At 41.7% G+C, this 27460-nt stretch overlaps 1 protein-coding gene across 1 annotated transcript in view; it reads right to left on the bottom strand.

The window, feature by feature from the left end:
- The window catches only part of Zswim6 (zinc finger SWIM-type containing 6), a 172573-nt gene that overhangs the window by 69916 nt on the left and 75197 nt on the right, over positions 1-27460 (bottom strand). The gene's annotated exons all lie outside the window — the stretch shown is intronic.

The following is a 27460-nucleotide window of genomic DNA, read 5'->3' as shown; positions in this document are numbered from 1 at the left end:
CACCGAGGTACTCTGCACAGCAAAAATCAACACTGACTGCAGCACACCCTTGACTGTGCTCATCAAAGCCACAGCAAGTAGCTACTTCGCTACTGTACTCATGACGAGGAATGCACGACCAAGACCCAGAGCAGAGGGACACTAGGGGTCTTACTTGTTGTATGTGTACATTTTGAAGTGTCTATTACCTGCCTTATTCAGTTTTTTTCTCATCCAGACTGCCCCCTCCCTTCACATTTATTCCAGTCTTCCACAAAGATACAAATCAACACTGCAAATGTAGGGGAGGTCCCTTTCACTAACTTTGACCAGAGAAACTACTTAAAGTAATATTCTTTTCTGTAATATACATATGTATGTGTATGTATGTACATTTACATATATATAATATATGCCCCCCGAATTGCAGTATCTTTCAATAGCAGGTACAGAGAGGGCTGTAAAACCTACAGCTTTTCATGCATAACAGCCTGAATAACTAGCACAGAAGAAGCCCTAGATACAAGGTTAAATACATATACAACTCCCTCCACAGTACAGTCTTATCAATAAGGAAAGGGCATTAGAAGCAACGCACCTTCAATTTAGAACCAGAAAGGGATCTTCTACAAATTCCGTCATCAATGGCTAGGTGGACACTGCTTATAATGATCCAGAAGTCCAATGCTTGCCCCATTGAGGAAGTCATTTGCCTTGGAGAGTTCTAGCTCAGCCAACTGAAAATGCCTCCCACCCTGAAGCTTGGGGTGGAGGTCAGCTGGTAGACGCAGGGGATAAACATCTTTCAGCCACCCTTCCCTAAAGACCCACTCATTGGTGAGGGATAAACCTGAAGGCTACAGGGAGATCCCTTTGGGAACATCAAGGGTTCAAATTTACCTCATGACTTCAAAAAACTGATAGAAACTTGAGCGTCAAATAATGAAGCCCTCAGTGTTCTCTTGGTGTTCTGCTATTTATGCTAAAAAGAAAATTTCAAGCTGGTGACTGAGCCCCCCTTCACAAACCACATGAAAACTGGGTAAGTGTTGCATGTGGCTCGAGAGTGATTGGCAGATAATGCCAAGAATTCACACGTGAAGCCGGGCGGTGGTGGCGCACGCCTTTAATCCCAGCACTTGGGAGGCAGAGGCAGGCGGATCTCTGTGAGTTCGAGACCAGCCTGGTCTACAAGAGCTAGTGCCAGGACAGGCTCCAAAACCACAGAGAAACCCTGTCTCGAAAAAAAAAAAAAAAAAAAAGAATTCACACGTGACATCAGGACTCCAGTCACTATTGCCCGTGTTTCCAAAGAAAGAAAGCCTCCTAGAGGGAGGACATTTCATCTTGACAAGATAAATGTGTTATAATCATTTTTAATCAAATAAATCAATTTACAAAGGGTATTCCAGAAACACAAACTACTGTTTCACAATAGAAAATTGGAAAACTATCATCTAATAGACACTGTGGGTTTCTTCCCTACAAACACAGTCCATTTAAAAACAAAATTCTAGTTTCCTTCATCACTTTGATCAAGAGGTTTCTAGGAAGAGAAAAACATTTAGAGAAAGGATACTAGAAAATAGTCTTGATTCTCATGTTTTTACCCATTCAAAAAAGTTAATACATAAAGAAAACACCTGAGAAAATGTCAAAAACAAAAAACACGGGCAACTTTTCCTTAGTACAAACCAGATGTACTATATGTAATTTTTTTTTAAAAATGCATGGAATTGGCAAAGATAAGACAAAAAAATGTCTTGACTCAGAAGAAAGGCCCCAAACATATTCTATATATTTAGTTAAAAGAAAACTGTTTCCACATGTCACACATTTACACGTATGGAAGCCAGACACCAAAGCATGGAGAGTTGTAAACCGACATTTCTAAGATGAACATCGTCCCACCTAACACAATCACCTTTCTTCTTGCCCGCCTTTCTTCTATATGAATGACTTTGTCCCTATATAAAAGGGTACTGGATAATTCTAAACAGAGGCAAGGCCCATGAGGGAGGACTCAAAGGAGCAACACTAGCAGTAAACTGTCTACAACAAAGACTGGGAGGGAGCACATTCCTAGCATGTTCCAGGCCAAGAGCAATCCTCAGCAATATGACGGGCATATAAGCATATAGACACACAGATCAACAGACACACACACACACACACAAAATCACCATGATCCTCATAATCAAGAGTCAAACAAAACAGAATAATACTAATTGTCATTAAAGAAAAAGGTTCTTAAGAAAACTGATGAAGCCCTCAAAGAGCTAGTGCAAAAATGGTATTTATTCATGTAAGTTGTACAGTACAAGTCAGAAAAGATGAAGCTGATTGATTGTGATATAGTGCTCTTTTCTGTTTTGTTTTTTGAGACAGGGTTTCTCTGTAGCTTTGGAACTTGTCCTAGAACTAGCTCGTGTAGACCAGGCTGGCCTTGAACTCACAGAGAATCCCAGCACTCCGTAGGCAGAGGCAGGTGGATCTCTGTGAGTTTGAGGCCAGCCTGGTCCACAGAGCAAATTCCAGGACAGGCTCCAACGCTACACAGAGAAACCCCATCTCGAAAAACAAAAATAAAACAAACAAAACAAAACAAAACCCCAACAACCCAAAAAACCAAAAAAGCAAGCTATCCCTCTTGTTCCGTCCATTCATCTCCCTTGAGGACTCTCCCTGTGGCCCGCGCGTCAGCTCAGATGGCCCTCTAATCTGATGGTGCAGCGGTTATTTAGCACATGGGGGCCCATTTGATTTGGGGGCAATTTTCCCTTTGCCTTCAGGTGAGGATTACCTCAAATACAGGAAAATCACATGTTCATACGTAAAAGGCAGCTCTATACAACTTTCTAAGCCCATGGGGTACCGTGTCAGTATGAAAAAATTCCAGTAAGCTGACCTCAGGGTTTTATAAAGGTATTCTGCCTCTTCAACTTGAGCAGCTGTTGAGATTCCACTACTAGTCTGTGTATCCTAAATCATATCAACACACATGGAAGAGGAGCAGAGGGCCTTTGTGTCCCTCCATCATGCCAAGAGTGCTGGGGAGACCCACTGCCTCACACGTCACCGCCCTGCTGTGGTTATCCTTGTGTGCTGAAGGAACTGAAACAAGACAATTTCCGAGGAACGGACTTTGACTTTCTGGAGCTCTGACTAACATGACGACTGTTTTAGGACAAGAACTGAGCACAGAAAAGAGGTCAGTCCTGTACTATCTGGTGAAACATGTTTCAAGTAAGTAACTGGAGAAATTACTATAAGCCTTCTAAAAATATGTTTAGGCCTGGATGTTGGCACATACCTTTAAACCCATGCACTCCACTCATGAGAGGCAAAGGCAGGCAGCTCTTTATAAGTTCAAGGCCAGCCTGGTCTATATAGACAGTTCCAGGCCTCAGTGAGACCCTGTCTCAAAAACAAAGTTTGCTGGAGAGCTCCAGGTAGGACAGCAGACTACAAACAGTAATCCAGTCACGAAGTCAGCGAAGCACAGGCTCTACTCAAAGCGACAGGGAAGGGTTGCAGAATGTCACAATGGTGGAGGAGAGAATGAAGACACAAAAAACCAGGAATCCAAGCTTAGTGGGGATCCAGCTGGGTGGCTCTGCAGCAAGCAGGAGGGAAAAGGGAAACCTTATTTGAAAGGCAAACCAGGCCTCAATAGAAAAAGGACTGGCAGGCCCAGTGTAAGGATAAACCCAGGGATCACATGAGCCTCAAATTCAGCTGCACCGTGTACTGTGAAACAGTGATTCCTCCGGTCATAGCGGAATCCCACTGCATCACTGTATATGACTAAGAGGGCAGTGGGCACTCTTCTGAAAAAGAACTCACTGTTTAAAACTGAGCTGCCCCGAAGACCTAATGCCAGGGAATAATCACAAGTCTTGGAGCCCAACTTTAATCTGCCATAGTCACGCAGTGAGGCACAGCCCTGGAGACAAGGGTAGAGCGCAAGGGGGCTGAACAGGCCAAAACTGCAGGCATCAGAGGCTTGGTGCAGACAGAGAAGTGCACATAGACAGGGACACCCCCGATGGCCAGCCTATCAACTCAGAGTAACTGTGGAGCGCCTGCAGGCCAGCATTAAGTGAGCAGCCTGGGGTCAGCCTGATGGAGGTGTCTATCTGCTCAGTACTTTAGAATCTCAGAACTCCGAATTCTGTCGACTGTTTGACACCACTGTGCATCAGTCCTGGTGGGGAGGGAGTCTAACCAACACATAGGTGGGTCTTCGCCCTACAGGACTCCGTGCTAGCCAGAACATTAGTTACTCTAGGGTGTAGATATGAGGAGAGAAATGCTAGGAAGGAAAAAAATCCTTTGAATTAAATAGAAAACACAACAGAAAGCATCACCAGGAGACTAAAACAAGCTGACAAAAGGAGATTGGGGAGGAAGAAGAGGCTGATAAAATACTACATTCAAACGGCAATAAAGGAAAAGAAAACCAAACTAGTGTAGCCGCAGTGGGTGGGGAGGGAACACACCTAGTCCACACCTGAAAAGCCAAGTGGAGCAGCAAAGAGCTGTGACAGGAAGAACAAGCTGACAGCGTGACAGCAGCTCTGCAGACAGCAGGTGCGCCCTATACTGTCTGCACCAGCAGAAAGCGAGGGAGAGACGAGAGCCCCTGAGGTCCAGACTCCCCTTCATGCTGCACATGACTAGCAAACAACCCCTCACGCTGCACACACTTGCATCTCAACTTTTCAAGAGAAGAATCCACCCTAGCATTTTTCATTGCTCTTTTAGTATTATTTTCACTTCGTTATATTTTAAATGTGAGACCTTTTTAGAAGATTCTGTTCATACTTTTATTCCCCTCCATTCGTCCATCTAATTTTATTTGCATGCTGTTTTTCAGCAATACAATTTTTTCTCTCTTCTATCCTTTCTCCTTCTCTTTCGCCCACTTTGTTTCCCTTTGGATTTCCTCTAATAGAATGTTTACTTCATCTGAGGGCATCACAATACTTCACTTCCAGTCATACCACTGAGTCAAGTAACAGAAACCGTATGGTACTAGAAAAGACAAATGGAATAGAAGATCTAGAAGTGAGCCCATTCAGCCTCAGCCATCTGATTTGGGGTGTCAAATATACACATCAGGGAAAAAAAAGACATCCTCTTTAACACACACACACACAAAAAAAAAAAACACAAAATGGATCAAAGGCTTCTGTGGGGAGTGGATGAAGTCCTGAGTGCATGTGCATTATTGACATGATCACTAGAATAACAAGGACCTCATAAGCAAGGGAATGGCAAAGCCTTCCCTGGGTTAGGCTCAGAGGAAAGGCAAGACCTTCCTCTAGTCCAAGTACAATGTGACAAAAGATTGCCCTTTACCAGTGATGGAGACAGTACCAACCACAGTGTCTGCCTCCCAATGAACGTAACCTGAAACTGCTTCCCTACCACTAATACTATATGGCACCTTCTAATTTGATATGTATGTATAATAAACTTCTTCAGCCACATACAATAAACTCACTTCCCATGCAGCAGCAGATAATCAACGAAGGCACCGAGCTTCTGGAATGCTGATGTGTTCGCACTGGAGCACACAGCCCATCTGTCTCAGCTTCTCTGTGCATGTCTCTGACACATCCACGGGTCAAGTCCAAAGCCATGCAAGTCAAGAACGACCTTAATTGTAAGACCTAAAACTTTGCAATTGCTCGAGGAAAACACTTCAAGATATAGGCATAGACAAGAACTCAATGGCAAGAAATAACCCCAAGACTAACAAATGAGGTTATACAAAACTAAAGGGCTTCTGCACCACATAGGCAGAAACTACCAGCAAGAGGAAATTAACAGCTAGAATATTTATGGAGCCACAAAAACTAAACAACAAAAATACAATCAGTAAGTGGGCTAATGAACTGAAATGAAAGTTCTCAATATATGTATTGTATGTATGTATGGTAGTAACTGAAAACGTGTGTTCAACACCCTTAGCCATCAGAGAAACAGGTCACCCCAGTCAGAAGTGTTGTCATTGAGAAAACACAAAACAACAAATGCTGGCAAAGACAGGGGATAAAAGCAACCTTTGTACACTGCTGGGGAAATGTAGCCTGCCACAGCCCTACAGAAGACAACAAAAACCAACTACCAAGACCCAGCTGGACTACTTTCTGGGGTCACACCCGAAGTCAATATAGTACAACAGACACTTGTACAGCCATGCTTATTTCTGGGGTATTTACAATAGAAATAAGAAACAGAATCAAGCTCAAGTCCATCAACGGGGGAATGGCTAAAGAAAACAGGGTACACATAGAGAATGGAATTTTATTTGGACATAAAAAACAAAAGCAAACAAATGAAATCATAGCATTTGCAGGCAAATGGACGGATGGAACTAGAGATCACTGTTAAGAGAGATTCAGAAGCAAATATACAGTGTTTTAGCTTGTATACACAGAATCTACACTGTGTGCATGTGTGTGTGTGCATGTGAGCGTGTGTGTGTGTGCATGTGTGTGTGCATGTGTGTGTGTGTGTGTAAGCAAAATGGAGGGAGGAAAATGGGGGAAGTGAACCCAATAGAAGGTGTGTGATAGGAAAGTGGAAGGGAGCCTTCTTTGGGGACAGATGGAAGCCATCAAGAGAAGGGTGGGAGGATGGCTGTGGGCTAAAGGAAACTAAGTATAATAATATATATATATGATATATATGCATGAAAATTTAAAAAAAAACTTGAAAAAATATTTGACTCTACAAGATATAATTTTAGAAAATAAATCACAAAAAACAAGACTCACAGCTAACTGTTTCCACATCACAGCATCCTATGAGTCTCCACGTCTCAGCCTCCAGGAACAGAAGGAAACTGTAAGGCCGTGCAGCACCAAGCAGGCGTTGGGATAGAGACTTTGCCCCACACGGGTGCGGTATCTTAGATGCTATGTGCCTTGAACGCGTTATTCGGCCTTCTTGAGTCTCACTTTATTTGTGTATGTACGTGGCTAGAAACACGTTGCAAGGCTGGTTGGAGGATTAAAGTGAAATAACATGTGTAAAGCACCTGGCACATAGTAAAAGTGCTCATTAAATTTTATTTCCCTTTCCTTCCCTTCCCAGCTGGAGAAACAGAGGGGTGTGGACATGTTCCCTTCATCCATAACACTTTCTTTTTCTAAGCTACTGGAATCTTGGGGGAGGAGGTTGCTTTCATAGGCTGACTTGGGAAATAAAGAGAAATCACAAAGCTTTCTGAGGAGGAGACCAGAGAAACACTAGAGGAATCATTCTTACTTGAGAACTAAACTGAAAGACTTAAGTCACTTGTATCTCTGCTCAATCCAGCTCTTCACGTTTCCCTACTAAATACTGTGTTAATTTTATATGCAGAGAAACTAAAATAAAAAAAAATACTAGGGAGAACACTTTTAAATTAATTGTAGGTTTGTAAATATTATAATGCATTGAGTCTCAAAGTGTGATACTAACCTCCCCCAGAAATCCTCCAGAGCTTCTCAGAGCACCCATGATAACGAAATCTCTCATAATTACACCTGATACTAGTGACCTTTTACACCGTCTCTCCTTGGTGCATATTTAGTTCTAAGAGGCTGACATGATGTGGGCTACCGTAACAGAGACAGATAAATAAGGGCAAACATTAAAGAGATTTGCACAAACACAGATAATGTCACTCATTTCAGTAAACTATTCTTATTGGGAGTTACAGGGGTTTTGTTTTTCTAAAAAATAAAGATTTTATTTCTATTAACATACAGTCACTACTATTATTGCATAAACATGCATTTCAATTTATTTACAGGTTTTAATTTGAAACACAGTATCTTAGCGTTTCCATTGTTGGAATAAAACATCATGACCACAAACAACTTGAAGAGGAAAGGGTTTATTTCATCTTACCAACTTCCGGGTCACAGTTCATCACTGAGGGAAGTCCAGGCAGGAACTCACAGCAGGAGCCTGGAGGCAGGAACTGAAGCAGAGTCCAGGAAGGAACAAACACTTGCCTACTGGCTTGCTCAGTTTTTCTTCTAAACAATTATGACTACCTGCCCAGGAGTGGCAATGCCCAGAGTGGGCAGGACCTTTCCACATCAATCATCAATCAAGGAAATGCCCCACAGGGTTGCCTATGGGCCAATCTTATGGAGACTTTTTCTCAGTTGAAGTTCTCTCTTCTCAGACGACCCTTGCTTCTATCAAGTTGGCAAAACAAACAAGCAAAACGACTACTGGAACACAAAGTTAACGTCAATAGTTGCTAACCCCATAAACAAAAGCCTTAAGGAATTTCTCATGAGACCCAAAGGCTCATTATATATAATGCCCTGAAGAAACAGTTCAATGGAACTTTGTAACAGTATTTACAATTGGATTGCTTTTTCAAAACTTATATTCATTTATGTGTCTGTATCTATGTGAGTGTACCCCTTGTGTGTTGGCAGGGACTCACAGGGTTGCAGGTGGTTGTGAGACACCAAACATGGATGCCCCGGAACGCGCCGGAAGAGCAGCAAGTGCTCTTAATTACTGAGCCATCTCTCCGGCCCTAGCACTTGGATCTTAGTGCAACAGACCGATAGTTAATATACTCAGTAGAGAAACAGGAAAGGGGCATGAACACAATCAAAATCTTAGCAAAGATGAAGTTTTCTGCAAAGAAAACTTGAATTCTTCACTGACAGTAAAAAAGCATTTCAATCTAGAAAGAGTCTTCTTATCTTTGAGTAGGGGGGAAGTGTTAAGTTTCAAAGGGGACAGAGACCCATGACATCACAGAATGACAGCTATTTTAGAACACACCAGAAAGTTCCGAAGTTTGGCCTTTTGCACATCTTGTTCTATGTGCCCAGCTAGCTGAAAAATGGTTATGAACTCAAGGCATTAGAAAATCTCTACGCTAGAATAAACTGGCAGACATGAAATAAACACACAGGCCTGAAACCATTCCTTCCATGGCACATTCTTTTCAGAAAAAAAAAAATGTGCCGCTGCATGAAGCGCTAGAGTAGCATATTCTTCATTAGAGAATTTAACAGAAGCAGTGGTGTAGGACTCACACAAATACATCTTTCACCCCTTTCCTACATAAAAAGAACCCCTGGGGAAATTAAAAGCAGGAAGCAAGGCAATGTAATGTTATGGCTGAAAGGGTGGCCAGGGTGGGAAGGGTTTTATCCCCCATCTTCTGAAAAGCCAGGTCTAAGAATACAGAGGTGTTAGCATGTAACGCTCTCATGGCAGCGTATGTGTTACCTAGCACACTAGTCCGGCTCAATGTGTCATAACCAGGATTGGTTTATGACTGATAAAAGAGATGAGGCAATCCTTCCCCCATCCTAATCTAACAGTAACCCTTTCCTAACTGGAAACTACTGCACACAGTCCAATAACCTGCACTGTGATGATCAGTGTGCAAACAAACGTTTCATTCAAATCATGCAGAATCTCCAGACCAGCGGTACAGACAATAGGGGGCCCAAGACAGAGACAATAAATGCAATTTAAAAAACAACTTATCTAAAATATCATATTCCTTCTTTAACTACATAATTTTCTCAAAGGGAAATCCTAAATTAAAGACATTGCATCCTGTGAGCTGGCTAATTAAATCCTCTAGCCCTAATTTCTAATACTAAGCTTAACAGCTTATAGAAAGACACCAGGAGATTTTGCTGGTAATTGCTGATGAAGTAGTTCCATCTTTTTGAAAAATTATTTTTTAAAGGAAAAGCTTTATTTTAGGCCCAACTTCAGAATAACTGTTTGAAACAGACTCACTCACTTGTACACTTCATTAATATTTGAGAAAGATAATGGCAAATTTATGCAACGGCCAGACTGTGAAGCACAGCACACCATATAAACAACATAAAAGTTTACAGAGCATGCCCTGGACAGCCCTAACCAAGAGCTCCCAGCAGCATTCTGTGCATTATTGGTTTTGTTTCCTCATTAATGTGAATTCTTACATCATTTCATACAGAGATCCAGTTAATCAGAATACCTATGTGTTAACCATGAGTGGCATTAGTAAGTTAAAACTTTTCCTAAGAGAAGAAACCCACCAACTTGGTTCTTTGTAACCAGCACGCAGATGGGAGTTTAAGCAGAAAAGTGTAGGGACAGAACAAAACTAGACACTGCATCAGCCTGTGTTAGCCTAAAGCCTTAGCAGATTCTCGGGTGAATCTGCGGGGCAGCAATCACTGCTCAGTCAGAGAAGCTGGACAGCCAGGAGAGGGCTGGAACAAACAGATGGGAGTCAGAATTTCTCCTCTTCAAGGTGCTTAGCGATGTAAATGTAATCTTTCCTCTGATGCCAACCTTTTCTGATCCAAGTAAAGCAGTTTTAGCCTTTTGCCCTTCTCAAGAGGGGCAGCCAAGCAGCCCTTCCCCGCCAGGTCCCAGCACCACCTGCACAGCCCTCGCAGCCCCTAACCCTTTCTTATTCCCTCTAGAGCCTCTCTCCTGGGTCTCTGACTTATCAAGTGCAGATGAAGTTTATTAGTGCCTTTGTTGTCCCAGCCACAACTCTTGGTACAACCGCACACCTCTGTCTTGCCTCCCAGGGCCGAGAGGCCAACAAAGACCACAGAAAACCTGAACCTGTTCATTTCCTGTTTTGCTTGCAGCCCTCAGAAATGCTTGACTGTTTCCTTCATCAGCAGGGGCAGAGGGGAAACACCAGAGATAGTTGTTTACGAAACCAAGTGGTAAGGGAGAGTGTGGTCTCAAAATCGGGAGGGGAGGATGCAAGCCAAATCCTGTTTCCCAAAATCTGAATTTCTGGCCTAACTTCAACCTGAGCGTGAGCCCCGGTGGTTGGAACCTAACCCAGGCTCCAGGTCTATTTATCAGTTTCATCATCAGGATAAAATGCAAGCATAAGATTCCTTTTCAGACGGGGTCTTTGAAGAGAAAGTGAGATGCTTTTGGTGAGGCAGTGGTAGAGCATACTTTGGATGAAGCAGGCCCCTCAAGGATGGGAAGAAACAAGGAGTTCCTGGGATTCAAATGACAAGTCTTCACAAATGCAACCTTTCTGTACCAGCAGAAATAATTCTAAAACATGAGGAGACTAACAGATACAGATCCTTTATATGTAGACACGAATAAGATTTAGGACTCTTGCAAACCGTGTCATGAGTCCATATCTACCCAAGATCCATAGCTCTTAGAACAGCCTAGGCCCTGGACAAAGTAACAACTAAAGGAACTTACTAAGGTCTTCCAAGCAATGCCTGCCTCACATCCTTTAAGTTACCAAAAAAATAAACACTTTGGCCTCCAGCCCATGATACTTCAAATGAACTGAACTATTTTAAGATGGCCCCTCTCTTTCACTCCGAATTAAACTGGCAGCTTGGACACAGATGGGGTCTGCAATGTTCATACCACAGAGGACCTTCTCAGAGAACGTACGGGTTAGAAGAGTCTGTAAGATGAAAGAACCCAAGAACATTCTTGGCATGTAAAATGCACAGGCTGGTGGTCCTCAGCTGGAATGCATGTGGATCATGTGGAGAACCAATGATAACAAACATGACCAGGCCCACACATGCTGAGTCTCTGACCGACACCCAGTGATGCTCATTGCTGCTGGGCTGGGAACCAGAACCACTGACCTGGAGGATTCTAATTACAGCCCAAACAAGACTCTGCTCTTCAAAATACTGGAGTAAACACAGCAAGTGGGACAAGAGAAGAATACACAATTCCTTATACAAGAATTTCAAGGGGGCTTCCTATGTGGCCGCAGGGTAAAGCACATGGCTAGCACATACAAGTTCACCTGGAGAACTCTCAGCACCAAAAAGGCACCAAATATGCATCTGTAACTTATTACGTAATCAAATGTTCCCACTTCATCAGGTGTGGGAGAGTAAGAAGAGAGGCAAAAATAATATTTTCTAGTAATACACATTATCAGTATGATCGTTAATACTTATTGCCACACCACCATAAATAAGACTTTGATTAAATATAAATCAAAATATAAAAATAGGCCTTTATTAATCAGAGTCTTTTCTTTTACAAAGAGATTGTTGTACAATGCCCATGGGATGCCCCATAATTGAAGGGGTTTTATATACTAGAACAATTCAATTAATGAAAATACCAGCAACTCCTGGTAACACATTTTTGCCTAAGGCAAAGGCTCTACCACATGGAAAAGGCAAACAGGAGGCTGTGCAACAGCAGGTCGGGGCTGCACTTCAGAAGAAGCAGAACCTCTATGCATGACCAGCATTCCCGAGCGCCCTGGCATCTTCCCTCAAGGACCTTAGGAACGTCACCTGGCTTTACATCTTCCACAGCAAAGCAAGCTAAGAGCAGCATGTGCTTGCTATAAGGACGAAATGAGAGCTGACGTGTACGTAAGGCATGCGGTCCTCCTGCGGAACGCTAGCTACCACCACTGCTGTCATGCAATGCCACATGCTCCGGGAAGCTTGGCATTTTCAACATGTGCGTGAAAACCCCAGCCTATGCCAGTGGGCACACTTGCTGCTAGAAATGCCATGTTCCTGAGAACACACACAATTCTACTAGACAAGCAGACAAGGACTGTCCATCATAGTGACTCACAGCCTAGCAAACTCCTAACTCCATTAACAACATCCCATTTTTCCTTTCTCCATTTTTATAGCACATTCTTACAATGTGATCTGTTTCAAACAAGGAGAAAAAGAGAAAAAGGATTTGATTTTGACTCCAAATAACTTTCAACTTCAGTAAGTATGTATGTTACTTTCAAGATAATTCTACTAAAATATAAGGTGCCCTTTCATCCCTAACCTTGGGACTTTTCATGAGGAATGTATTTTTACAGTTCAAATTTGTCCTGTAATTGAGTCAAAGACTAATAAAAATTGGATGCTACAGTTAAAAGATTCATGGTTGTCAAACAATGACTACAGCACTGTATTCACAATAACTTGTGTTCTGACAAGCCAGAATGCCACCTCTCCCTGAAGATACTAAGAACACTACCTAAGTTAGTGTCTGTCCCTGACTGCAGAGATCCAGCAGAGAAGAAAACCAGCTCTATTCTGTGTGACCATCTGCAGGACCAGCAAGGTGAACACAGTTATGCCTAGGCTGTGTGATGTTTTAAACTAAGCACAGTGATAAAAGAGAAGCCGAAACAGATCGTCGATAATACAAAGGCATTCCCACCCACAGTGTACCCTGTTTTAGTTGGTATGGGGGAACTTCTGCATATTTATAAGGAAAAAAATTTGCTTTAACTATAATTATAAAAATGTTCAAGATATTTCTGAATGAAGACTTTGACATATAAATGATTTCTAGAACATGTTCTGGAAGCCTGGTAATGACATCATACACATCACGAAGTTTGCCAACTTTCCCAATGGCTCTTCTTAATACTGACTGAGGCTTACCTTACGGCTTAGCAATGGTCCAGAGAAGGTGGATTACATGGACCACGGTCAAGGAGGCCAAGAAAAAGATGAAGCCCATGATTTCTACTGCTATCTAATTTGAGCCCCAGGAGCTACGCATTTCCTGTGAGAAACACATTTGAAGATGATCTCTATACATTACAGAGGTAAACCACAGAAATGGCAGTACACCCATAGCAGGAAGATGTCACACACAGTCAAATGGCACAAGGTCTTTGATTGGCTCTGGTTACTAACGGTCATCTTAAATGACAACTTTTCCTCAAAGAAGGGGACAAAGGATAAATTCTGCAAAAGCAGTGGTCACATGTTTCACTGCAATCTTTAAGCTTTCAAAGAAAATATAAAATCAAGTACATATTGGGTTTTTACATAAATAATTTTATCCAATTTTTTTAAATAGTTGAGATTAAAGTTTTGTTTTGTTTTTCCCTAAGGTAGGTGACCAAAACCAAAAAAAAAAAAAAAAAAAAAAAACAAAAAAAAAACCACATGGCAGAAGTACATGTTTACACAAAATACCTAAAATAATACAGTAGCATTCTTTTAATATCCCATTAGAGAGGGAATGAGCCCATGGTCGCTTGACTACCTGCATACCTAAGAAGTTGTATTTTTTTCTCTGAACTGCCGTTATAGCATCATGCACATGCGTGGCCATACTGCTTCACAGCCACACCCATATCCCGCCATTTGGTGACACGCGATGTTCAGGTCTCCAAGAGATGCCTTCCTGGACAGCAGAAAGGTTCCCATGCTAATAAGTCATTGGATCCCTGGACAATATGATGGCTAAGAAATTAGACTGGACTGGAGCCGGGCGGTGGTGGCGCACGCCTTTAATCCCAGCACTCGGGAGGCAGAGGTAGGCGGATCTCTGTGAGTTCGAGACCAGCCTGGTCTACAGAGCTAGTTCCAGGACAGGCTCCAAAGCCACAGAGAAACCCTGTCTCGAAAAACAAAAACAAAAAAAGAGAAAGAAATTAGACTGGAGCTAAATTCAGATCTAACCTCTGTTTCCCCGTGCTGTGTTCTGTGCATTGGGAGGAAGAAGGCAAACTCTTTTTACAGCTCAACTATGACTTTATGGGAGGTCTTTAAAAAGTCTAAGACGCTGCATTAGAGTTTACTCTACGTAATGAGACTCACAGTTCTGACCATGGCCAGCTAAAGTTAAGATCCAGGTGGCACTTAAAGTAGCTGAAACAGCTGGCATGGCAGTAAATGCCTACAACCCAGGCCTCGAGAGGTGCAGGCAGAAGGATCAAATGTTGAAGGTCATTCTCCACTACGGTGTGAAGCGGGCAGCAGCAGCATGAGACCCTATCTCAAAAGCAATCAAACGAAGTATCAAAAATAGCCCTCGCCATACTATATACAGGCAGTATTTGCAAATGAGTTAGCAATTATGTTTATGCACATGCCTGTTTGGGGATGTGGATGTAATGTCCAGAGGCCAGAAGAGGGCAGTGGATTTCCTGAAGGTGGAGTTGCAGGAGGCTGTGAGCCACCTGATGTGAGAACCAAAGTCAGGTCCTCTAAAAGAGCACCAAGTACCCTTAACTGCTGAACCACCTGTCCAACTCCAAAATTTTAATTTAATAGCAGGTTAAATGAAAACCAGTAAGTCAGACTGCTCCATTGCAGAGCACTAAAAAAAAAAAAAAGATCTGCTAAAAACAAGCCTTATCCAGGAAGCATGACGTGATGGAATAGTTACCAAGAATTAACCCCTTATTAATAGAAAAGATTTCTTATTGTGACTATTTCAAAATGTCAAAAATGTCAACACCATTGCACACTACTTTATATAACAATTTGCTTTTATTTCTTCTGAAAACTAAGCGTTTGTTATGTAAATGAATATATTCTATTTTAGCACACAAGAGTAACTGGTGGAATATTGCTGATAATTAAAAAAAAATCAGTCATTGGGCCAAGGTCTAACTACAACTCTAGATCTCTGACTCATTTCTAGAGACCTAGTAAACAGCCTGAACAGGAATCTCTTTACTGCCTTGGATTCCTTAACATTGCGGAGTAAGGCTATGTAACAGACAATTCAGTTCAAACCTATCTGATCTTGGAAATGCCTTCTTCCTCCCAACACACAGATCACAGCACGGGGAAACAGAGGTTAGATCTGAATTTAGCTCCAGTCTAATTTCTTAGCCATCATACTGTCCAGGGATCCAGTGACTTATTAGCATGGGAACCTTTCTGCTGTCCACGAAGGCATCTCTTGGAGACCTGAACATCGCGTGTCACCAAATGGCGGGATATGGGTGTGGCTGTGAAGCAGTATGGCCACGCATGTGCATGATGCTATAACGGCAGTTCAAATCATTATTAGGTAAAACTACTTATGAATAGTGATGATTTCATGTCGATAATACTTTAAGAAAAAGTCATGGTGACAATTTTCACTACTGCCAACTTTTAATAAGAAACACAAACACAAACAGTATCAGCTCTGTTATGTATATGATGGCTTACATTTCAGAATCAAAATCTGTGTCTAAGGAATGATAATACACTGAGGAGCACTGACCTAAAAAGAGACAAGTTTAATCCTAGTTCAGCTATAATTAGCTACTGAATTTCCTATCTTTTACTTTTCATACCTGCAAAAGAAAACTAAAGCGATTATACCTTCTTCATTGCAGAGGGCATGGAGCAATGACGTCATAGGTAATGGGGTATGTGACAAAGAACAATAGATGTCCCTCTCCAAAAACATGTATAAAATTCTATAGACTATTTCAGAGGTCCGTTACTAGGTGCTAAGACAACCAACCATGTGGGTCTTCTTTAAAGACTCTCAAACTCTAAAAAATTTCAGATTCTAAAAAAAGTCAAAACAATCAAAATTATATTTATATTCAGAATACATGGTTTAAAAACAGGCTTTTGACGAGTTTTATTTTTCAGATGGCATCTGATTTATTTCCAAGTCACTCAAAGTCAACTTGAATACCTACCCAAATTCCTGCATGGCAGAAGTAAATATACTTATCCTACCTTATGTTTTGGGTTTTAATATCCCCTAAAACCTCATATCGAAGACTGGGTTCCAAAAGGAGCAGACTTCAAAGGTGGGGACGGAGGTGGGAGAATCAGGAAGACCAGCTTCATGAGTGAAGGAATTCATTTATGGACTCAGAGCTTAATGAACTACGGAAGGGATCAGAAACTTAAGGAGGCAGTGAGGAGGATGTGCCCTTGGATGGTATAATTAACCACAGCCTCTCATCTTCTCTCTCCTCCGTGTCCTCTGCTCCATAGGTACCTTTGCTCTGCCTCTAGCTCCCCATCATGGTGTTCTTGCCTCACCACAGGGTCATCACCAACACGGCCAAGTGAGAGTGGACAGAGCCAGAACCCAAAATAAACAGTTCCTTCTTTTGGTCGTTTTCCTCGGGTATTTTGTCAGGAACAGACAGCCTAACAGGCACACCAGCTCAAAGAGATTACATTACCCGCTGCTGAGAATCTGCAAGAGGGCAGACAATGGGACAAGAATAATTCCAGAAAGTATTTCTAACAGTAAGAGAAAGAAGCCACACAACTAACTGCTGTGATGTGTATGGCTAATTACTGTCCCATTTCATCATATGAAATGCCAGCTACATGCAGACAAAAATATATTTCAAAAAACACGAGAGCAATGAAAAGGTACTTGGTAACTGCTTTCATCTATTAAAATTGCTATTTTAAAAAGTGGCTTTAATTGCCTAGCATTTAAATGCACTGGCTATACATTCAAAATCTGAATTAAACCAAAATCTTACTGGCAAACTGAACTATAAGGCCAGCTTGCAAGGAAAACAGGTCAATGTTCATATACTTATAATCAAGTACATTAGTTCCACAATGTCTCTGCATTGCAGAGCATGAATCCTTCCCTTCAGGGAGAAACTGACTTGCATATCCTAAGGCAGGAAGGAAGGCAGCATTAGAAAAGCTCATCTCCAACAGGCTTAACTCCCTGCTTCAGACCACTCTGAGCATTATTGGAAGAATAGGGTCAAGGGACAGCCAGGACCCCATCTTTTACCCGACTCCCTTTCCTAATATCTGTCTTTAAATTCCCAACACTTCCAATTCTTCTAGGTATATCTAGGCTTCCTCCTTGCCTTACCCTCTTCTGCACCAAAGTTATCTTACCCACGTGCACAGCGGGTGGAAACTGATTAGAAATCACTCATGTAACCTCTCTTACTTCAGCTGCACCCCCCATGACCAAACCAAGATCATCAGTGACTCAGGGGCAAAAGCAAATCTCTAGGCTTCCCTCTGTCTGTGGTAGACTGGAAGACAAGTCTAGGCCTATCAAAAATATGTTTATGTCAATCGAATCGGCATTTTGCATAACAATGTAAAAAAAATCTACCCAGACAAAAGAAATATTAGCATTAAAATATTTCTAGGAAGAAAATAAGAACCCTGTTTTATCCTCATCAATTATTCTCCTGAAACAAACTGCTTGTTACTTTCCTAAATTAAATCATGACTATTACATTCACATTTGTTTTGAGAACACCTCTAATAACAATTTTTCAGTGAAAATGAACTCTGACCTAACAATGACAGTATATTAATTACATAAACTTTAAGATGGGAAACTAGAAGCAAAGGGTCATTCCTGAAGGGAAAATATGCTAGTACAGTCAGATTAAGGAGGATCTGATTTTCACGATCCTGGCTTTAAGAGCAGTGTTCTGTGTGCTCAGTAATTCTGAAGAATCAAAGTTTTAGCCTGAATAACTGAAAAAGAAGCTTGCTCCTCAAACAGTATTTTCACTTTATATCACTGAAGAAATTCTTATGCCATCGGATAACACGCCCCAGCTTAAGAGACTTAAGCAGTATTTTAAAGTTTACTTGTGCTTCATGGGCGTTTTAGCTGTCGGTTGCTTCCTTCTTTGGAAGTTCGCATGGCATCTATTTCATGAAAGTATGTCTAAAGGAGGCATTCAGGTCAACTCCAGCTTGGAGGCCTCTGGGCCCTGCTTCTCAAGTGCATGATGTCTTCAGCAAAGGAGACTTACCTTCCACCTCAGAGAGACAACCAAAGGCAACAGCAACAGCGCGCTCTATGTGAGGAAGTCACTTGGCTAGCCCTGACTAACAAAGCAAAGGGGGGCTTTCATGTCTGGTACTGGAGTTTTATTAGGAGGTCTTTAACTCTTGAAGGGCACATTGTCAGTCCAGTTGTTAAAAGTTCATTTAAACTGTGTACGTATATACAGAATTACAAATTTTATAGGCTTTTATTTTCATAAACAGTTACTAGGACGATTGTTATGGCTTTTTCACCCTCCACTCTCCTATATTTGTGTTTTTAATATTCAGCTTCGTCTCTCATCCCCTCATCCGATCACATGTGCCCTGCTCTGCCTCTTGATTCTCCTCCCTCTTCCTTTGTATTAACCTCTCCCTGCTCCCTCCCTGAAGAACACTCCCTTTCCAACCTCCCAGATCAGATCACAGTAACTAAGGGTGCAGCAGCGTCACACACACCCTGCTGGTACCAACAGCTCTCTAACTGGACTCCCTGTTCAACAATAGGGAAACCGCCTGTATGGAAACCCAGCCAATTACTACCAGTGAAGTCATGGGTCTTGAAGGACAGCATACAAACACAACCTTCTTAAACCTGTACAAACTCTAACTACAGGCTTCTTATTTGTCCTTATACCCATAGATAAGCGAACGGGAAAAGCCTGACAGAAAACCACAGCCAACGAAAATGCAGTTGTAGAGCTCATTCCTAATGGATACTTCTCACTCCTGCACTTAAGGCTCAGGGGACTTTGTGAAAGAAGGGGCAGAAAGACTATAAGGACTGAAGTACTGGGTCACTCCTGGGACAAGTGCTAGTCTCTTTCTCCTTCCTCACAAAAGTCACATGGACTGTAGACTCTTCTTTCTTACTGCTGGGACCTCTCTAATTCTTTTAAAAACACTGGCTTAAATCTTTTAGATACTTAATGCTAACCAACATTTTCTAAAGTTGTGTGTAAATGGAGAGTAACAGTGAGTCAAGGGTCTCCTGCTATGGGACAATGGTTTTACCCTGTAAAGATTTGTTTCTTGTACTTGTTTAATAAAATGCTGATTGGCCAGTAGTCAGGCAGGAAGTATGAGGGGACAACCAGGCAGGAAGTAGAGATGTGGCAGAGAGAATTCTGGAAAGAGGGAAGTTTCAGTCTGCAGTTGTCACCCAGACAGAAAAGAAGCCAGACACAGAGCAAGCAAGATGTGACTGCCACGCCGAAAAAGGTACCAAGTCATATGGCTAACACAGACAAGAAGTATGGGTTAATAGAGGTTATAAGTTAATAAGAAGCCTGAGATACTAGTCCAATCAATTTATAATTAATGTAGACCTCTGTGTGATTTCTTTGGGACTGAATGACTGTAGGACCGGGTGGGACAGAAACCTCTATCAACAGAAACCTCTGTCAACAGTGCTTTATTCTGAGTTAAGGTGTAAGACCTAGCTAGGAGTTATTGGTAAATTTAGCTGTGAGGTTTCAGGGACCATCTCCTTCGTCCTTGCTTGGCTGTTTTCAGTGGTGTCCCAAATATGGAAAACAACTACTTTTCAAGTTACCTACAAAAATGCAATGATCTCAAACGGATAAATTCTAAATGTACCTCCCATTATTAGGTGTGTGATGATGCAGTAACAAGTCTAATTAACTACTACTGTCTGAATTAAGATGAAGATAATTTCTTTACCTGACACAAAGTAAATCTCAGTTTTGTTTTCGGACAGCAGAAAAAAATGACTTTGCAGATATATATAAATTTACACTTTGCATTTCCCTCATGGCAAATGACAACATATAAAACAAAACAACACCAAAATCATCTCAGCTTCTAAACAATTATTTTTCAAGAAGAGACCAAAGCTTATTAGACAAAGAGCTGGTACAAAGAAAACAAAGATTCTAATACCAAAAGTGAAGCTGTTTCTAAAAACTTTAGAAATTTAAAAAAAAAATGTAAAAGATCCCAATGACCAAGCTACACGTGCTTAAGAAGCAAAATAAACAGCAACGTTACAATCTAAAACAAAGAACTAAGTAACCTATGGGTCCATACAGATATAACTAAATTACTGAATAAACAGGGAGAGTGGCATGTCTTCCTTATGAAAACAACCTGAGGGAGGAGATCAGGGCAGCACTGAAGCAGAACGGCTACAGGGAAGGAGACCATGACAGAGTGGCCGTATGAAGGAGCAGAGCGTGTGCTTAGTTCTAGAGCTTCCTCTCCAAATACTGGCCAACTAGCCATTTCCGCTCTCATCCATAAAGGCTTTGGTAATCCTCCCACTTTTTAACTGTAAAGCTTAATTTTAATTAAGGTAAAACTTGATTTCCCCCTTTCCCACTTGAGTGTGGCTGGACCCTTCTATTGAAGAAGCATCAACAATCTTTAAAATTACTAAGGAAGTATATGTACACTGTTTTCACTACCTAACAAAGTATGTGAGATAATACCTGTCAGCCAGCTAGACTAATACCATGATATACATATACCTCATAATGTCACGTTATCTCTTTAAAAAGACTTTAAAGAAACATGCAAGGCAAAATGGAGTGACTCTACGGGGGGAACCTGGCATCAATAATTGACACAAAAGTCTTGTTAGTATCGTCTACGCCCCTGACATATTAGGGGTATACAAACCTAATTTCTACTGTATGCTTGCAAAAAAAAAAAAAGGAAGAGAGGGAGGAAGGAAGGGAGGAAGGGACCTCAACACAACATAAAAAGGTTAGATAATGCAACTTGAAAGACCACTTTCAAAACACCTAACCAATACTCTAAATAAGTATCAAGGTCAGGACTTGTCCCATGCATAATTGGGACTCCCAGAACCCATCCAAAAATCTGGGCAATGTGCATGCACTCCAAGGAATGGTAAAGACAATAAGCCCGGAGAGGCAGATCCCTAGAAGCTAAAGAGCTGGCTGGGCTGGCTTCTAGAGCCAAGTTCTAGGTCAGTAAGACACCTTGCCTCAAACAAAATGATGGAAGCAACATGTGATAGTTTGAATGTAATTGACCCCATAATCTCATAGGGAGTGGCACTATTAGGAGGTGTGGCTTTCTTGGAGTGGGTATGGCCTTACTGGAAGAAGTGTGTCACTGTGGGGCTGGGCTTTGAGGTTTCCTATGCCCAGGATACTGCCCAGTATCTGAGTTGATGTCCTGTTACCAGCAAGATGTAAGATTCTGCTACTTCTCCAATACCATGTCTGCCTGCATGCTACCATGCTTCCTGCCATGATGATAATGAATGCCTGAACCTCTGAAACAGAAAGCAAGTCACCCCAATTAAATTTTTTCCTTATAAAGTTGCTGGAGTCATGGTGTCTGTTCTGAGCAACAGAAACCCTAAACACATTAAGGGCTGCCATCCAAGGTCACCTGACCTTCATTCCACATGTACCCTGTACATGCACACGTGCATGCAGTGGGGAACTCAGAACAAAGTCTGAGTGGACTAGGATCCTTGTCCAAAAATGGCCAGAGTAATAACAACATAGAACTGAAGAATTGGGGCCCCTGGAGAAGGCAAAACAAAGAAACAATTTTCAAAGAGTTTTAGCGCTTTCTATAGATCTCCTGAAATATAAGCAATGTAGACTGTCAATGTAGGTCACTCCAATGTTTGTAGCTGGCTTCCTGACTCTAAGACATTCCTGCCCTGATGCCAACTTCCTTTCTGAGAGTACTAAAGAAGCTCAGGTTCACCCTACATGGGAATCAAAACACAAGGCGCCTGTGCTGTGCAGCCGCGAGCAGCCTAAGTCACTCACAAACCAAAGCCGTCCTTATTGATCACAATGAGAACAACTACCGCAGCCAGATGCTCAGCCTTCGGGAAGCTGGGCACGGAAGACTAACAGAGCTTCGCTGGAGAGCCTGGAAACAGACTGCTTGGAACCACATTGTCCTTAAATAAACAAACTTCAGTTCAATAAATAAAATTACAGATAGCCTTAAGAAACACACTCAGCTACTCAAGTTTTCCCAAAATGGCCAAAAGCAAATGGTCCTAGAGTTCCTCCCCTCAGCCTTCATTTCTCCCAGGAATGCAAGTTTAGCCCTGCCCCAGGCTTTACCCTGCACAGCGGTCAGAGCAATGTCTGCCTGCCATTTGGGAGTCCTGTAAATATTCAGCAACAACAATCAAATGGTTATAAAGCTCAAATATGTATCATTCAGAGAAATGATAAACTCATCAAGATGTGGTAAATACCCACTGTGTGCTCACTTTTTGATGTAAAAATAATTTTTTTAAATAAACCAATGATAAATATTCCAACCAAGCATATATGAATCTCTAGAATCCATCCCCATTCCACCCCCCCACCCCCACACCTCAGGCACTTAAGGAAGAGAAATGAAACAAAGATGCTCCGGGCACAGGGACCAGTATTAGAGGTTAGGATTTAGTGAGTTACCAGTATGCTTCACTGCAGGAGGCATTTCAAATAGAAAATATCAAAATATCCTGTCTACATCCGAAACTTGCCACTCCTGTTGGTGTTGTGATTTTCTCAAATTACTTTAATGTCTCTAATCAAAGCGAGCATCACTCAATTTCAATTTCTACCGATGGCCTTAAACTTGCTCTTAATTCCTCTGACAACTAAGCAGCTTCTGTAAATCCTAGTCCCGTCCATGACCTCTCTCTAACCCATCCTTGAATAGTGGAAGGCCTGTTACCTACAACTTCACTGCCCCTCGTACACACACAAAAGTATCTATTCTCTTCTGTGCACCAAAGCACTTTTTGCACATTATTCTTACCACTGTTAGCACAAACACTATGGTGAATTGTTTATATGCCTGTCTGTTTCAGTGGGCAGTAAGCTGTCTCATTCATCTTTGTGTCTTCAGTACCTACCAGGACCAGGCACATGGCTGGCACACATTAAATGTTCACTGAATTGAACTGAATACAATAAAAACTTCCCATTCACTCCACCCTAGCATAGCTTTGGGCCTCACCACTCGAACATTTGTGCTGGGACATATTTTAGATGGAAAAGGCAGCTTCAAACACCCTTTCCATGCTGAGATCTACGTGGAAAAAGATATTTTTAATAGCAGCTTAAGTTCTTCTCATTTCTTACGAACTTGGAAGCCAAAAAAGAGGAAGCCAAACGTCCTCCGATATGTAAGAGCCCTGCTGATGGCTGGAATTCCCATGACCATCTTTCTCCTGCCTGGGGAGAAAAAGGGGGTAAACTACCTCCTATCCCTCTCCTGGTCATAATGTTCTTCACAGCTCAACAACATCTTTTTTTTCTCTCCCTTTTTATTTATTTCTTTTTTTCTTACACCAGTGAACAGCATATAAGAGTCTGAATTTTTCTTTTTTGCAAAAATCTGAAAAGAAATCTGGGCCTTGTGCCAAAGAGTTGTCAATTTTCAAACAAGATTAGCCTACCAAATCAGTCATCTTTCTTCTTCCATTAGGAAACAGATTAAAATAGAATTACACTTCCAAATGTGAGTACGACGTTTTAAAAATCACTAAGCTTTTTGTATCCTTAATAAATACTAGCTTTTTTTTCTTTCATTTTTTTCCCCACCATTAAACAAAACAGTACCCGAGTAGCTAGGCTCAAACACCCCTCCTTTCTTTCCATGCTTCCAGATTTGTCAACAGCCATTCGGGTTAGCAGAGTAGTGAAGAGGTCTCCGGGGCAGATGGGCATTTAAATTCTATATTGGGCATAGAGGATCCCCAGAACATCCTAATGAAAAATCCAAAATCTTTTAGAAAAGTGTGTGGATAAAAAACAAACAAAACATTGGATATCCTGCCATAAAGCTTTTAAAATTAAAACAATGACTTAGAAGACAGTTTATCCATATCTAGCCAAATTAATGCTATGCATTCCACCTACAAGCCCTGAATCTTGTTCCTGGTAAACATTTCTAAGTATGTATACACATACACCAAGATACAGCCATAATGGTCTAGCACCGTTCCCAAAGAGATCACCAAACAGGAACCAGCTCAAATGTGTCCCGACAGTTCACTGGATAAGTAATACGGTCGAGAACTAAAGCATTACTAAACAGCAAGGAAAGAGTTGTAAGCAACATGACTGAGTCACATCATAAGGAGACAAAGCAAGCATAAGGCAATCTCCTATCTATCTCTTCTAATGCAGACAGATGCTATATGAACTGTGTGGAATGTGTACTTCACAGTGAGAAGCAGCCTTTTAGAGTCTCTAGTTTACACACAAAGTCTTCCTTTTTTCTTTTCTTTTCTTTTCTTTTTTTGGTTTTTCAAGACAGGGTTTCTCTGTAGCTTTGGTGTCCGTCCCGGAACTAGCTCTTGTAGACCAGGCTGGCCTCGAACTCCCAGAGATCCACCTGCCTCTGCCTCCCGCATGCTGGGATTAAAGGCGTGCGCCACCACCGCCCGGCAAAGTCTTCCATTTTTTAAAGTCTTTCCACCAGACTACAAACTGCTCAAGGATGGTGGCTGAGTTTATTCATTTCTGGACTCCCAAAACATCATAGTACCTAATAGGAATTCAGCAAATATTGACTGGATAGACGGATGAAAGAACTATGGGCATAGGGAAATCCCAAATGGCAACTGAGTTTCCAGGAAACAGAGGCTTGCAAGTCCTTTTTTTCCTACACATGAAAAAGAAACAATTTTAAAGAATGAGTGAGTGAGTGAGAGAGAGCGAGCGAGCGAGCGCCCTTTCAGTTAGCTAATCACACGGTCTCCGGGTCCACATCTAACAAAAGCTCTGATTAACACAGGACAGTCTTGCTACCCATTTCCTCAATACGCCTGAGCTGGGTTCAGTTGCCACATTTTGCTTTTCTACAATGTGGATGCCTGACTCCTAGCTGCCGAATGGTACTGATGATTCTTTAATTTAAATACAAAACCCTATTCCACGAATTTACCAAGAGTTATAGAATGCTTCTCTATGAATAAACACAGTCCGCTGCTCTAGGAGGTAGGATGCCTTACTCCTCCCAGGTCCCCGTCAGTCTCCTGTGGACCATGTGCCTGGAATTAGCTATTCATTACATGTGAGGGAGGGGTGGCTGGCTGGAACCAAGTCCTGCAGAGAAAGAATGCTAGTCAACATGTCAATTTCAGTACCAACACATCTGCTACCTTACTAGCGTGTTTAAGGTCTCAGTATAATGTGCAGATGTAATGCTGCTCATTGTCTGCTTATTCTGATACCACATACTCCTAGGTAGAATTCTCAACTATTCTCTTTGAGAAACATGGGACTTTTATTGCCGTCTTTGTTGATGGTGTCTCTGAAAGGGGGTATAAATGAATGACATGCCTAGAAAAGATGTGTGGGGGGGAACCCTGTGACTCAAAGTAACATAATGAAACAGGTCTGATTTGCAGCCACCAATGCAGGTTTACTTTGCCTTCTAGATTCCTCAGTTCTGAATACACTTTCACAATTGGGCTGCTATTGTGTGAGGAATAAAGACACATGGGTGTTAACTTTTCAACAACTGCTGATAAATCTAGAACATTAAAACTCTACTTTTTCTTGAAAATCTAAATACTTGTGTTAAAAGTCTTATTTCTACAATGCCCATTAAAACAATTCATTCCACATAGATGCTATTTCCCCCTTTAAGTTGCAATAATACATGTCCCTGAAAAAAACTATGGGATGGGGAAGAGGCACAGAACAGGGTATATAAGTAAAACAAAAATAAGCTAAGGCAGTATCAGAGTTGTGTGGTCCCCAAGGTACAAATTCTACTTCCTTTTGTTCATCAACCTTCATACTCAGCAGGAAACACACTGTTCAATAATTAAGAAGCACACTGGCTAAGCTTACAAACTGGGGACCATGAAGCAGGAGAATTGCTTGAGCAAAAGAGTTTGAGACCAGCTTGCCACAACCTAATGAAAGACCCTACACCTCAACCAAACAACACACAAACACACACATAAAAAGTTGGCCATGTGTGTTGGCACACAACTGGTAGACTAAGGCAGAGTGACAGTTAAGTTCCAGGCCAGGTTCAACTACAAAGTAAAAACCATCCTGAGAGACACTATTAAGATTTAAGAGCTAATAAACAAAACAATGAATTAGTGCCTATGTAGACAGAAATAAAAGTACCATACTGGTAAAATAATCTGGAGGGCTTTACCGTTAACTGGTGATGCTGTAATTAACTTGTATTAGTAAATTAGGCTATTCTGACTTCATAATTTTAATTTAAAATTTTTATTCTCTATGTGTCTGGTTTGATATGTGTGTGTGTGGGGGGACAACAGATATATTTCTCAATAGCTCCCCCTCTTTTTTTGAGATAGGGTCTCTCAATGAACCTGAAGCTCACCAGTTCAGCTAGATCCCAATGGTCAGCAAGTCCAGGAATCTTCCAATGTGTGAGTCTGTAGCTGGGATCACAAACACATGCCACTTTGACATGAATGCTGGAGAGCAAATGTGGGTTTTCATGCTGGCATGGCAAGTACTTTACCAACTAAGTCGTTCATTTCCCTACTCACATTTATTGTCGGGTGCTGCCTTTAGTTCTAAGGTCACTAGGATCTTGTTTTGTGTATAATTTGATGCAAGCATATGCTTATTGGTGTGGTGGGTATCAGTAGTCATCTTGGGTACTGCGTTTGGCTGACAAGTCTTATATCCATCAGTCCTACAAACAACAACAAAAATTACTTTCCTCTTAATGTGGAAATTCAGGTGCCAGTGCTACAAGTAACAAATCTACAAACATGTGTCCATCGCACCCACCACCACACACCACCTCTTAGAGCTCTTTGGGAACACTTTGGTGCGGACACAGCCTCGACATCCCCTCTGTGCTGCGAATCTTCTTGATTTTAGCAGGGTTTCCCACCAGCTGACATGACTGGGAACATGTGTACCTTAACTCAAAAGCCCACACTCATGGGGCCTTCTTGGTCTCTCAGATAAAGGCAAAGGTAATGGTGGTCCTGAGTCAACAAGTCAAATAAG

This window comes from Chionomys nivalis, chromosome 15, assembly GCF_950005125.1.
Source record: "Chionomys nivalis chromosome 15, mChiNiv1.1, whole genome shotgun sequence".
Taxonomy (NCBI): domain Eukaryota; kingdom Metazoa; phylum Chordata; class Mammalia; order Rodentia; family Cricetidae; genus Chionomys; species Chionomys nivalis.
This window is presented reverse-complemented; position numbering and strand designations above follow the sequence as displayed.